Source organism: Monodon monoceros, unplaced genomic scaffold, assembly GCF_005190385.1.
Source record: "Monodon monoceros isolate NGI ecotype Baffin Bay Population unplaced genomic scaffold, NGI_Narwhal_1 Super_Scaffold_13, whole genome shotgun sequence".
NCBI classification, from domain to species: domain Eukaryota; kingdom Metazoa; phylum Chordata; class Mammalia; order Artiodactyla; family Monodontidae; genus Monodon; species Monodon monoceros.
This window is the reverse complement of record NW_021703769.1, coordinates 31,910,648-31,923,077: the sequence shown is the minus strand read 5'-3', so window position 1 is coordinate 31,923,077 and position 12,430 is coordinate 31,910,648. Positions and strand designations below refer to the sequence as shown.

The window sequence follows — 12,430 nt, the reverse complement described above, 5'->3', positions numbered from 1 at the left end:
CCCAGAAATGCAAAGTTGCTTTAACATCTGAAAATCAATCAATGTAATACACTATATTAGGATATGGGACAGAAACAACAACAGACACACACACACACAATCAACTGACAAAGTCAAATACCCATTCATGATCAAAACACTCAGCAAACTCGGAAAAGAAGGGAACTTCCTCAATCTGATAAAGGGCATTTTTGAGAAAAACCATAGCTAGCATCGTACTTCATGGTGAAAGACTGAATGCTTTCCCCTTAAGCTCAGGAACAATTTAATATTAACTGCTCTCATCACTTCTATACAACATTGTACTGGAGCTAAAACCTTTAGCTGCACAATTAGGCAAGAAAATGAAATAAAAGGCTTCCAGATTGGAAAGAGAGAAGTAAAACTATTTCTATTAGCAGAAGACATGATCTTGTGTATAGAAAGTCCCAATGAATCCACTTAAAAAAAAACTACTAGAATAATTAAAGTTAAACAAGGTTGCAGGATACCAGATCAATACAGAAAAATCATTTGTATTTATATACACTAGCAATAAACAACCTAAAAATGAAATTAAAAATATAATTTTGGACTTCCTTGGTGGCACAGTGGTTAAGAATCTGCCTGTCAATGCAGGGAACATGGGATTCAAGCCCTGGTCTGGAAGATCTCACATGCCGTGGAGTAACTAAGCCCATGCACCACAACTACCGAGCTTGCGCTCTAGAGCCCACAAGCCACAATTACAGAGCTCACGTGCCGCAACTACTGAAGCCCACATGCCTAGAGCCCATGCTCCGCAACAAGAGAAGGTACAGCAGTGAGAAGCCCGTGCACTGCAACGAAGAGTAGCCCTCGCTTGCTGCAACTAGAGAAAGCCCATGTGCAGCAATGAAGACCCAACACAGCCAAAAATAAATAAAATAAATTTTTTAAAAAAGAATGTAATTTCATTTACAATAGCATCAAAAAGAATAAAATACTTAAGTACACATAATGAAAAATATGTAAGTCATGTACACTGAGAACTATTTTAAAATGTTGAAAGAAACTAAAGCTCCAAATGAATGCAAAGACATCCTATGTTCATGGAATTGAACACTTACTATTTTAAAATGGCAATATTGCCCAAATTGGTATATGGATCAATACGGTTCTTACAAAATCTCAGTTTTTTTTTTTTTTTAATTTGCAGACATTTGACAAAACTGTTTAAAAGTACATATGGAAATGCAAGGGGCCCATAAAGCCAAACCAATCTTTTTTTTTTTTTTTTTTTGCGGTTCGCGGGCCTCTCACTGTTGTGGCCTCTCCCGTTGCGGAGCACAGGCTCCGGACGCGCAGGCTCAGCGGCCATGGCTCATGGGCCCAGCCACTCCGCGGCATGTGGGATCTTCCCGGACTGGGGCACTAACCCATGTCCCCTGCATCAGCAGGCGGACTCTCAACCACTGCGCCACCAGGGAAGCCCAAGCCAAACCAATCTTGAAAACGAAGAACACAAATTTGGAGTACTCATACTTTCTGATTTCAAAACCAATTATAAGCTGCAATAATCAAGACTGTGTAATATTGGAATAAAAACAGTCAGTGGAATAAAATTGAGAGTCCAGAAGTAAAATCTTACAGTTATCGACTGAAGTCCCCTAGATGCCAAGACAATTCCGCAGGGCAAGGACAGTCTTTTCAACGCTAAGACAGCTGGATATCCACATACAGAAAGGTAAAATGGCTCAAGTACTTTGGAAAACAGTTTAGCAGTTCCTCAAATGGTTGGATCAGGCGATCCCACTCGTAGGTATATGTGCTCAAGAGAAATAAAAACATGTGTCCACACAAACTGTACACAGATGGTCATAGCAGCTTTATTCATAAGAACCAAAAAGTGGAAACAATCCAAATGTCCACCAACTGATGAATGGATGAACAAAATGTGGTATATGAATACAAGGAATATTTTTCTGCAATAAAGGAATTAAGTTCCGATACATGCTACAACAAGAACAAACTTTTAAAACATTATACTTAGTGAAAGAAGCTAGTCAAAAAAGACCACATATTGTATGCTGCTATTTATATCAAATATGCAAATTGACAAATCTATAGAGACAAAAAAGTAGACTATCAGTTGCCTAGGACTGGGAGGCCATAGTGAATAGAGAGTAACTTTTAATGGGTACAAGGTTTTTCTTCGAGATGATGAAAATATTCTAAAATTAGATTGTGGTGATGGATGCACAATTCTGGGGATATATGAAAAGCCACTGAATTTTACACTTTAAATGGGAATTTTTTGTAATATGTCAATTATGTCTCAAGAAAGTTGTTTTTAAAAGAAAGAAGAACCGAAGTTCATTTAGACACACTGCACGCAAATTCTGGGGCTTCCCCAAGGCGTTCAATGCAGAGGCCGCCCGTGGTGGGGGAGGGGTTTGGGAGCAGGCCAGGGAAAGCAGCCGTAACTTCCCAATTAGGAAAGAACAGCCTGATGCCTTGCGGAGACCCCCTCCCTTCCCCCAATCCGATCCACTCGTGAGTCCGCAGAGAAAACTGGCCCAGAAAAGTCGCCAGGCCCCGATTACACTCACCGCCCCGCAACAGCAGCCGCCTCAAACCGGAAGCGGTGACTCCACGTTTGTTACCGGAAAAGCAGAGTTTGAAAGGAAGTCGCAGGAACCATCTTTGCTGAGGTCAGAAAAGAACAAGGGAAGGCAGTTACGGCCATCTTGACTGAGGGCATTGGCCCCGCCAACACTGCTTTCCACAAATGGCTAGTTCGGGCAATTTCTAGAGGTTTATTGATAAATGTGCTTGGTGAATACTAAAGGGAACAGGAGAAATATTTTAAACGTTTAAAAATTTGAACGTCTACATTTAAATAAACATAAAAATGTAGAGTGAAATTAACAAAGAGAATGTTAATATTTCAACATGTTGCTTTCAGGTAGCTGTACACAACTACCAGAACTGCAGGACCACGCGAAAGAGTTGAGGGTTATTGTTCCATTTCATCATCTTCTTGAAAACGTCCTGTACACTCACAGCCTCCTATAGATGTCTACACTGGGATAGAACCCCATAAATCAGGAGTCCTACACTAGCTGAGGTTTGGCCAACTACCTGCCAGATACTTTGAGCTTATGGCAAGCAAGCTGACTGATGTAGTGACCTTTTGAAGACAATTTTTTTAAAAAATAAATTTATTTATTTATTTATTTTTGGCTGCTTTGGGTCTTCATTGTTGTACGTGGTCTTTCTCTAATAAGTTGCAGTGAGCAGGGGCTACTCTTTGTTGCGTTGTGCGGGCTTCTCACTGCAGTGGCTTCTCTTGTTGTGGAGCATGGGCTTTAGGAGTGCGGGCTTCAGTAGTTGTGGCGCATGAGCTTTGTTGCTCCACGGCATGTGGGATCTTCCTGGACCAGGGCTTGAACCTGTGTCCCCTGCATTGGCAGATGGATTCTTTTTTTTTTTTTTTTTTTGCAGTACGCGGGCCTCTCACTGTTGTGGCCTCTCCCGTTGCGAAGCACAGGCTCCAGATGCGCAGGTTCAGCGGCCATGGCTCACGAGCCCAGCTGCTCCATCCACAGCATGTGGGATCTTCCCGGGCCGGGGCACGAACCCGTGTCCCCTGCATCAGCAGGCGGACTCTCAACCACTGCGCCACCAGGGAAGCCCATATTTAGACAAACCTAACAAGGCGACTGTAAATTTCACTTTTGCTTCCAGCTTTATGCTTTGATAATCAGTGTATAAGTTTTTTGTTAATACTTATTTATTTGCTGCACAGGGTCTTAGTTGCAGTATGTGGGATCTAGTTCCCCGACCAGGGATCAAACCCAGGTCCCCTGCATTGGGAGTGCAGTCTTAGCCACTGGACCACCAGGGAAGTCCCAATCAGTGTATAATTTTGATTTTCACTTTTTTCCATGTGTATCTCACAAAAATACACATGCTACTCTTCCAAAGTAGCATTATAGATTGTGATTAGAGAAAGCCTGGAATGACATTAAGTTATTTTCCCATCCGTTTTAGGAATGATAAACTCAAATATAATTGAATGAAATTAATTATCTTATTATGCAACCATTAAAACTGACTTTAAAAATAACAACTTGTTGGGGAACTAAGATCCCACATTCTGTGGGGTAAGGCCAAAAAAAAAAAAATTACGACTTGCTACAGGACTTCCCTGGTGGTCCAGTGGTTAAGACTCCATGCTCCCAATGTAGGGGGCCCATGTTCGATCCCTGGTCAGGGAACTAGAACCCGCATGCCGCAACTAAAGGATCCCCCGTGCTTCAATGAAGATCCCGTGGCTCACCCAAATAAATAAATATTAAATAAATAAATATATATATATGTATATATATATATATCTCAAAAGAAAATCCTGGATCATGCTTTGCATTCTCAGTTTTCATGTCTCTTTAGTCTCCTTTAACCTCCGTTTCTGTCTTTGTATTCTTGACGTTGACATTTTTGAAGAGTACAGGTCAGTTATGTTGTAGAATGTCTCTCAGTGTGTTTGTCTGATGCTACCACCTGGTTCTCAATGGCATTGAACATTGCTGATCACTCCCTCTCTCTGGAAAGCCCTTGTCCCTGAGGTCCCCTGATACCACCTTCTTCCAATGTTTCTCTTTCGCCTCTCAGTCATCTAAATCACCTTTACAAACTCTTTCTCTTCAACGTGGACCTCTCTCAGTGTTCTTAAATCGTCTTCTCTTTTCCCTCCCATGCAGATGATTCCCAAACCTCTAAGCCAGTCTCCTCCTGCGATTCAAGTTGACATATCCTCCAATACCTTTATCTCAACCTCCGCCACAAAAATTGTAAGAAAGAAGTGTTTATTATTTGCCGCAAGTAAGAAAAACATCAGGACCTCTCCCAAAGCAGTGTCTTCCCAAAGCAGTGTCTCCCCGAACAGCATAATTGAGGAATTTTTAAGCTAAGCATACATGCATATTCATGTAGGGGTCTGAGCAGAGGATAATTAGCATAGAATTGGGGCAAAGGTTGACAGAGTCCAAGCTTTCATTGACTGAAGTCATGAAGGTCAGTAAATGTCAATATCTTCATCCCTTAAGTTCCAGTTGATCTGGTGGTTGAGTGCTGGTGGGAGCAGTGGTTAAATTCTGCAAAACAGCTCAAGAAATTGCTTCAGGTTAATTTTTACCATTGAAACAGAACTGGGAGTATTTACAACAGATTTATTATCTTTGTTATTGTTACTTCTCTTGCCTGATAATAGTCATATGTTCCTGCATTCTTTTTTTCCCTTAAGATCATTAATTACTGAGACTCACTCAAGGGCAAGCATTGTGCCCAGGCTTAGATCACAAAATTGGCTTAGGCCAAAAATGGCTTCTCTTAAGTCAAGAAAGCCATGCCTGGTTCTCTGAGGAACCCCTACCCTATCTGCTTACACTCACCCCCACCCCAAATCTCCTGTCTCAGTGAGTCAGACCGTTTGGTTGCCAAAGACAGAAACTTTTTCTCCTCCTTTGTCAGCATGTCCCATATCCATCAGTAATCTTACAGATTCTTTCTCTTAAAGATCTACTGAATAGATCTTAATTCTCTCCATCCTCGCTGCAACTTTCTGAGTACAGCTCACCATTATTCACTACCTAGATGACAAAAGCTTTCCATCTCCCCCTGAAGCCAGAGTTCTCTTTCTCTTATTTTTTTCTTTTTTTTTTGGTCCCTGCGCTCAGTGCTGAGCCCTAACCACTGGACAACAAGGGAACTCCCCAGAGTTTTCTTTTTTAAATGAGGAGTAATCATACCACTCTCTTGCCCTCCCTCAGGCTGAAACTCAAACTTCTTTCTTTTTTCAATTATTTAAAAAAAATTTTTTTGGGGAGGCCACGCAGTGTTGCATGTGGGATCATAGTTTTCTAACTAGGGGTTGAACGCGGGCCTCCTGCAATGGAAGGGTGGAGTCCTAACCACTGGACCACCAGGAAATTCCCTGAAACTCTTAACCAGGCTTAGAGGACCCCTACTCCTTATCTCCCATTACTATCCCCCAACCCTCCACCTATGCACCATTTTCTTTTCCTTAAATACTCCACACTTGCTCTCTCTCACCTCTGAGCTTCTTACCCATACAATTTCCTCCTTAGGAACACTCTCCTCTCCTCTTCTTCTGTCTCTCCCATGCGTCTGATCTCAGCTTTAGGGAATTCTTCCAGGAAACCTTCTCTGACTTGTCAAATATGAGTTAGTTGTCCCTCCCAGGAAAGCTCACACTCCCCCTGATTATCCTAAACTCCTTTGCCTTTTTGGTTTCCCCTACTAGACTGTAAGTGCCTTGAGGGCAAGTACCATGTCTATTTCATACTTGTAGTCTAGAGCCCTGCCTAATGACTCACATGGAAGTACTCAAGAAATTTCTGTTATATGCAGGAATAAATAAATCTCTTCCCAGGTCTCCTCCATTCCCCACCCCACTCAACACTTACAACCTGCAAGAAGTGTAAAAAACATGACTTTTTCCTGACCTGTTATCAGTGAAACAACCCTTGGAGCCTTTTGCCACAGCCATTCTTTCCCTGAAAAACAAGTTTGTTTACTTATAAACTAATTCTCATTTATTCTCCTGTGGCCTTTCTGTGATAAGTTTTATCTTTCTGATGGGAGCAATTTCCTGGAGCAATTTCTGAAGACTGGAGTGACTTTCTTTGCCATATAGCATGCCTCAGACCATCCTTTTTGGTAATACCACTTTCACTTGGTCAGTGCACAAGAAATGAAAACTAATTGAAGTCATCATCAAAACAAAATAGTTAATAATTGGGACCTTTAATCTGCAGAGATGGCAAAACAGTTTATTGCATTCCAAAAGGGCCAAAAGGGAATGCTGTTTTGCCATTGATTGTATAATGACTGTATAAATTGAGTTATGTCACAGTTTTATGAAACTTTTATATTTCAGAGTTGATTTTTCTACCATCAGCTAAGCAAGCTACTTTAGCCAAATCTATTTCAGCAGAAAGAAGTCATTTTAGGTGAAAGACCAAAATAGCTCTTTCAAAGTAGAATGATATTGTTTGCAATGACCTTATCTCTCTTTATCATTCTGAACTGTGATCTAATTGCTCTTCCATCTGGGGATTTACCTTTAAGAAAGAAGAAAGGAAAACTTACTTCAAGGGTTAGGTAACTGATGAATTTCAAGGCATTTTATTGTTTTTCAGTCATGCAATATTATAAAACTATAACTAAGCAATAAGTTGATAACAAAGGAAAGAATATCAGATAGATATTCCCTGACCAGACTGGAAGATCCATAAGGGTGGAGGTGTGGGTTTTATTTACCAATGAATACCCAGCACTGGACAGTGTCTCACTCATTATAATGAACATAAGCTTGGACCTTAAGATCTAAAAATCAGTGCTAGCACAATACTAGGCAAATAGTAAAGACTTTAAAAATACTGCTTATTGGACATTCCATGATACTGGAGAAAAACATCTATTCCTAGCAACTCGACCCTATGAGGACTTAACAAATAACATACGATTTCATGATGAAGGGGACAGATATGTCTGACCAACAGCCCAGAGCCACCATGGACTGTCTACACTCAACCGTGGAGCAACAGGTGCCTGAATGTGCTGTCAGGAGACTGAGCTTCAAACCTAACCAATTCTATGAGTGTAGCCATTTAACCGCTGTGAGCCTTAATTTTCCCACCTCTAAATCCTTTCCAGGACTATTAAAAAAAAAAAAAAAAAAAAAACTGCTTGATGGAGTAATTGACTGGCTGATGGCCAACAATACTAAATTCACTTTTCTCCCAAATGATTTGAGCAAGGCCAGTGTCTCCCTTGATGTAACAGGAAGAGAACGACCAAATCTCTAGAAACTCTTATCAATGGAGAAGGCACTGACTTAAATCTGCATAACAAGCTTTCCCTTGTTTACTGTGCTATTCCTGTGCCCATAACTGACTGGCCCCACCCTCAACATCCTCTCTTGTCTTTAGCTGAGGGTAGTCTTTAAGGTGAGAGTTTGGGCCATTTTGGTGAGTTACTCAGTTTTCCTGGGTCTCTCCCATGTACACATGTTATTAAACGTATTTAATTTTCTCCTGCTATTCTGTCTCATGTCAGTTTAATTCTAGACCAGCCAGAAAAACCTAGAAGGATAGAGGAAAATGTCTTCCTTCCCTACAGAGGCTTATTATCCCTTAGGGTTTCTGTGGGCCAGTTTTCTGGCAGTGGCATGGTTAGATGCAGTCGTGTCCATACTGGCTTCTTCACAGAGCTATAAGAGTGTGCTCACAGCAAAGTGCCTGGATTCCTCGAAGCAAGGGTAGCAAACTTTTTCTGTAAAGGACTATATAGTAAATATTTTAAACCTTGTGGGCCACCTCCAGGTTCTGTCATAAATTCTTCTTTTTTTAACTATATTTTAAGAATATAAAAACCAATCTTAGCTCACAGTTTATACAAAAACATTCTGCAGGGCTTCCCTGGTGGCTCAGTGGTTGAGAGTCCGCCTGCCGATGCAGGGGACATGGATTCGTGCTCCGGTCCGGGAAGATCCCACATGCCGCGGAGCGGCTGGGTCCGTGAGCCATGGCCGCTGAGCCTGCGCGTCCGGAGCCTGTGCTCCGCAACGGGAGAGGCCGCAACAGTGAGAGGCCCGCGTACCGCAAAACAAAACAAAACAAACAAAAAAAAGACATTCTTCAGGCTGGATTTTGTCCATAAGCCCTAATTTGCTGGTCCCTGCCCTAGAGTACGCAATCCGAGAGACCAAAATAAAGCTGCCGCGTCTTTAAAAGCCTAGCCTGTGAAGTTACACACTGTCCCTCCCACTGTATTCTGTTGTCACTTATGGCCTGATTCATTGTGGAAGGGGAACTACACGAGGGTTTGAAGACTGCTGAAGGCAAGGATCATCTGAGGCCACCCTGGAGGCTGACCCACACGGTGTGTTTAAACATGTCTGAGAAGCATACATTTGATTGTCTCCAGATGATGTTTTTATTATCTTTGACAATGACCTTCTGAAATAAGGAGAGACCATGCAGAGAATTGTGCTTACCATAAAATATAAAATAATTTGCTCCTAATTGCTTGGTATTCTTCTAAATTATTCCCTGAAAAGGTTTAGAAAATAGCAAAGAATATAAATAACTAGATAGTGAGTGGAGACTATGATTTCCTTTTTCCTTTTAAAAAAACTTTTTGGCCACGCCGAATGGCATGTGAGATCTTAGTTCCCTGACCAGGGATCAAATCTGTGCCCCCTGCTGTGAAAGTGCAGAGTCTTAACCACTGGCCCGCCAAGGAGGTCCCAAGACTATGATTTTCTATTTTCAAAAACCCCACAACTCCTAACAAAATTATTTTGAAATAGTAGACATTAATAAATGGTTGTTGAGTTAAAATATATATATTTCTTTCCACAAAATAGCCCTTCTTTTTTTAATTCCACCCAATTATTTGGTACTCTGTAAGCCAGATATAAAGATTATTTAACTATCTATTTTTCAGCTAGTTGTACTGACTTTATACAGATACAATATGATTTTTTTCTGAGTAAAAAAGAAAAATGTAGGAAAAAGCATGTTTTAAAAAAAGTAGAAATGCCTCACTGTCAAAGATACAGCAATCACTTTTTTTTTTTCTTTTTAAATACCCACTTGTTGGGACTTCCCTGGTGGTCCAGTGGTTAAGACTCTGGAGACTTCCCTGGTGGCATAGTGGTTAAGAATCCACCTGCCAGTACAGGGGACACAGATTTGATCCTTGGTCTGGGAAGATCCCACATGCTTCAGAGCAACGAAGCCCATGTGTCACAACTACTGAGCCTGTGCTCTAGAGCCTGTGTGCCACAACTACTGAAGCCCACGCACCTAGAGCCCATGCTCTGCAACAAGAGAAGCCACTGCAATAAGAAGCCTGCACACCACAACAAAGAGTAGCCCCCGCTCGCTGCATCTAGAGAAAACGTGCACAGCAACGAAGACCCAACGCAGCCATAAATAAATAAATAAATAAATATTTTAAAAATACAAAAATAAAGACTCCGTGCTTCCACTGCAAGGGGGCCAGTTTCAGGGAACTAATATCCCTCAAGCCGCACAGGGCGGCCAAAAAAAAAAAAATTAAATATCCACTTGTCTTTTTGACATATACCTTTGAGTGATATTCTCAACAATAAGTCTCAATGCCCAGATGTGAGCAAGTATGCAGCGGACTTGGTGGACCTTGCAAAGAACTACTGGCTTTGGCTGGCTTTATCAGTCACTTTTGAGTCTCCAATTATTTTGCTTGTCATTATCTTTGACAATGACCTTCTGAAATAAGGAGATAAAGTAAAACCACTTTCTTACACACCATGATGGTTAAATCACAGGTTCAAACATCAGGCACCAAATTACCGACCTTCCCCTTCCTCCCAACACCATGACCTAGAGGAAGCCCGTGGGGTGCAATTCAGAGACCTGTGCAGACTGGTGTCCTCAGGCCTGCATTTCTCATCCTTAGCTGAAGATAGCATTCCCCATGACACCAAAAAGCATTTCAGTCATTTGCCCTCTTCCAGTAAAAAGTAAAATACACTCACATTAATGGATCACAAAATTTAATGTTGAAACTGTTGTCAACCCAGGTACATGTGCCCGAAGCACAGTGGGGCCAAACAAGCTGAAACGTCAGAGTTCAGAGCAGAGAGAGGTTTACTGCAAGGGCTAAGCAAGGGGTATGGGCTGCTTGTGCTCAAAAGACCTGAACTCCCCAGTGGTTTGGAGGAAAGTTTTTAAAGACAAAATTTGGGGTGAGGGCTATAGGTGTGTGACTTTCTTCTGATTGGTTGGTGGTGAGGTAACAGGGTGGTGTTCCAGAACTCTTGTGCTGGGCTTGAAGTTACCATCCTCCACCTGGACGGGGGCCTTAGCTCCTGTCGAACATAGAGATTGTATCAGATTGTTCTGTATATCCACGGAGGAGGAACTAGGACTCTGCTTTATTGATGCACTATTGTGTGCCCTAACTAGTAACTATTTGAATCTGCACTTTGGAACTCAGGGAAGATCTAGGAAGCTGAGGCCTTTTTTTACCAATAAAGAATGGAGAACGCAGAAAGTCTTTTGTACCTGTGATACAGAGCAGGGCCCTATGGGGCTGCTGGACACAAAGACTTTCTGTGTCCTCCATTTCTTTGATTACAGAAAATAGCCTTCATTCAGCCTCCATGACCTTCCCTAAGTTCCAAGGGGCAGAGTCAAGCAGTTGTTAATTAGGGAAGGGAGGATGTGAGACAAGGGAGAAACAAACAGTCAAGAGAAGCAATAGTGCAGCCTTAGGGCAAGGTCCTCAGTCCCCATCAAAGGATACACACAACAATATCTTTGAGTTGTTTTGCAGATACTGAAACTCCCTCCAGGTGGGAGAAGTTAACGATTAACAATGGTATGCTGCCCACAAGCATGTAGACCCCAGACCAGTTGGAACCTGAAGGTTGATGATGCTGACTCCTACTTACCTCACCACCAACCCATCAGAAGAATGTCCACGAGCTGATCATCCCTCTTTGAACCATTACTGTAAAACTTCTGACTATCCTCTCCAAGTGGGGACACATTGTTTTCAAGGCAGGAGCCTGCTGTGTCCCCCTTTGTCTGGCAAAGTAATAAAGCTATCCTTTTCTACCTCACTCAAAACTTGGTCTCCGAGATTCGATTCGGCACCGGTATACAGAGAAGCTGAGCTTTTGGCATCACCTGGGGGAGCCTTGCAGAGCCCTGCTTGGTTTCAAAACTGAGTCCCCCTAAAACCGAATTCCATTACCAAGTTTATGATTAAGCTCTCTATCTAAAAGTTTATTCCCTTTCTTGTCCCCTCTGACCTCAGCCCTGTGCTAACTGAACACTAATCAAGCAGAGTCAGATGACTAAAATTGCTGTTGTCAATAACATCGTTAATGTACTAAAATTGCTATTATAGACATCACCATTAATGTACAAACTCAGGTTGTTTCTCCAGGGCAAGATGAACTCACAGACCCCCGAGCCATGGATGACCTGGCCTGAGAATCATAGACTGGAAACATGCTGACTCCCAAAACTGGGAACTGTCACAGAAACATCACGAAACAGTGATTAGTCCCAGCCTTTTTGTTTTTCCCTTTAAAAAACCCCCTAAATCAAAGACCAAGATGGACTGGATCTGAGGCTTGTTTCCTACTCCCTTGCTTGGTGCCCTGCAATCAATGATGTACTTTCCTTCACCCAACCTCCTGTCAGTAGATTGGCTCTGCTGCGAGTCGGGCAAGTGGACCTGAGTTCAGTATGGTCCACTTTGTACGTTCCAAAAGTTCCCTTGAGTTGTGCAACTCTTTGTTTTCCAGTCCTGGGAAGTGTATTTCTAAACACTAAACACTGAGAAGGTCTTCCTAACCATTACAAACCCCATCAGGTGTGAGAAA

General features: G+C 42.0%; 1 protein-coding gene across 3 annotated transcripts in view; it reads right to left on the bottom strand.

Moving 5' to 3' along the window:
- The window catches only part of SHLD1 (shieldin complex subunit 1), an 89,328-nt gene extending 86,680 nt beyond the window's left edge, over nucleotides 1-2,648 (bottom strand). The window contains exon 1 of one of the 3 annotated variants that reach the window (XM_029220102.1): nucleotides 2,571-2,648. The gene's annotated coding sequence lies outside the window, so the exon portion shown is untranslated. Of the gene's footprint in view, nucleotides 1-1,609; nucleotides 1,630-2,570 lie in introns of those variants that run through there. The other 2 variants (XM_029220105.1, XM_029220103.1) reach the window with 2 other exon arrangements.
- Between the last annotated feature and the right edge of the window lie 9,782 nt (nucleotides 2,649-12,430).